Source organism: Chiloscyllium punctatum, unplaced genomic scaffold (genome assembly GCF_047496795.1).
Source record: "Chiloscyllium punctatum isolate Juve2018m unplaced genomic scaffold, sChiPun1.3 scaffold_941, whole genome shotgun sequence".
In the NCBI taxonomy this organism is placed as follows: domain Eukaryota; kingdom Metazoa; phylum Chordata; class Chondrichthyes; order Orectolobiformes; family Hemiscylliidae; genus Chiloscyllium; species Chiloscyllium punctatum.
This window is the reverse complement of record NW_027310675.1, coordinates 2,960-5,000: the sequence shown is the minus strand read 5'-3', so window position 1 is coordinate 5,000 and position 2,041 is coordinate 2,960. Positions and strand designations below refer to the sequence as shown.

The following is a 2,041-nucleotide window of genomic DNA, read 5'->3' as shown; positions in this document are numbered from 1 at the left end:
AGGGGAGCCACACCAGGTCCGGCCCTGCTGCTTGGCGGCACCGCGTCGTCGGGAGCTCGCGACAGACGGAGGGTTTCGGTGTACTCTCCAGCCACGGGAAACGAAGCCGGTGATGCAGGCGCCGGTCTTTCGCTCCCAAATCGGCTGGGTTTACATCGTTGCTATCTAGTCACGCTCCCTTCAAACCCGACGGGGTACCTATTCCCCTCACCCGTCTGTGCGTATACAGCCTCTTTGCACTTGCGGGATGGGGGGGTGGTGGTTTAAAGACTCTCGAGTTGCCGCCCGTCGGTCTCCGAGCTCCGTGCAGTAGTGATCCCCAGCGAACTGCCAGCAGGGCGAACGAGCGATCCCGCTCTCGGTCGGGGCGCCTGGCGTCGATCGGTGGTCGGTGGCTTGCGGGCAAGCTGCGCTGTGAGTGTGGGAACGAGTATGACGAGCCGTTGCCGCGACTCCCAGTCCACCTCGGCGGTGGCTGGGCCGGGCGGGCGTCTGCTCGGGCGAGTGCCGCCCCCGCCTCCTCGCAGGAAGTCCGCTCGCCGACACGCCGCCACGTGCACGCGTCAGTGACGCTGCCGAACCGATGGCCGGTGCCCGTTCCCGCCTCTGCTTTTCCTAGGGCAAAGCTGCTGCACGCCTCGTGATACTAGGCGGGCGACATGGTGGCGGTGATCCTGCCTCCGTCGCTGCGGTGCGTTGGGGCACGCATCGCCTCTTGGGCGCCCTGTCCTCCTCCCCCCAATAGACGTATGTTTCTGCGGGCCGCACCAGGATGGTGCTCCCCATCGCTTCACGCCACCCTGCTCCGCCCGCACGCCGGCGTGCAGGTGGCTGTAGCTCAAGGTGGGGAGCGTATGTGCGGTCCGGGTCGCTTTCCTCTGGCGAGGGAGAGACCTAAAACAAACTCAGACAACTCTTGACGGTGGATCACTCGGCTCGTGCGTCGATGACGAACGCAGCTAGCTGCGAGAATTAATGTGAATTGCAGGACACATTGATCATCGACACTTTGAACGCACTTTGCGGCCCCGGGTTCTTCCCGGGGCCACGCCTGTCTGAGGGTCGTTTGGCAATCAATCGCACTCGCCTTGGCTGGCGAGAGCGCGGCTGGGGTGTCGCAGAGGACCCGTCCTCTTTGTCCCCCTAAGTTCAGACTCCGGAGCCCTCCGGCGTCGGAGCGCTTGGCCTTTCCCCCCCCACCCTGCACATTCCGTTCGTCAGGCTCGACGCCATCCCCCCGCCGGGGAGCGCGGCCTGGCGTCCGTCTGTGTCGTGGCAGTGGGGCCAGCACGGCTGTCACCGGTCCCAGAATGGCTGTCGGTGGTTCACACTGTGTGTGTGTGCCAACCCTCCTGGTCTCTGGGACACGGAGCTGCCACGAAGTGTTGAGCCTCCAGTGGGGGGTCTGCCTAAGCTCTGCACGTCCGCATTGGGTCCGTCTCTCGGTTGGCTGGCAGTGGAAAGAGTGAAGGGAGCCGCGGAGGTCCGGTGCTGGTGCGCCGCCGGCCTGACCGTGGAGCTCGCCGGTTTGACACGCTGACCCGACTCGATGGTTGATCGATTGAGAGTGCTGGGAGCTGCAGGCCGCCCGCTGCTGCAGCCGCCCGTCTCGTGGTTCGTCCTCGGCCTTAAGTGGCCGGCGGGGCGTCTGATCCTGTCTCCCCTGCTGGCGCCGAGTGCCTGGCCGAGGGAGGAGGTTTTCGTCGAACGCTGTGACTTGGGACGGTCGCACGCGCGTGGATCGCTGGCTCTTGGCTCTCCCGTTCAGTCCGCACGTTTTCCGCTCCGTCCTGCCACCGGTCTCGGGAGGTACGGAGGGGTTGGCGGGCGTGGTGTGTGCTCCGTCACCGTGCAGGCACACCTACCACGCCGTCGGCCGACCCCCGCACGGTCCTCCTGGCCATCGGGGAGGACGGCGGAACGTCGGGCTGTCGGGGGCCAAGTCGCCAGAAGGCCACCGCTGTGTCTTCCGTACCCTGTCACCGTCGGCGTGCCTTCCTCAACTCGTCCGGCTCGGGGCCGCTGGGTTCAGGAGCGGCGT

The 2,041-nt window shown here is 66.2% G+C and overlaps 1 non-coding gene across 1 annotated transcript; it reads left to right on the top strand.

The window, feature by feature from the left end:
- The first annotated feature begins 911 nt into the window (after window positions 1-911).
- Window positions 912-1,065, top strand: LOC140474325 (5.8S ribosomal RNA). Its single transcript, XR_011959021.1, has one exon. It is a non-coding gene; the product is annotated as a 5.8S ribosomal RNA (ribosomal RNA).
- The last annotated feature ends 976 nt before the right edge of the window (window positions 1,066-2,041 follow it).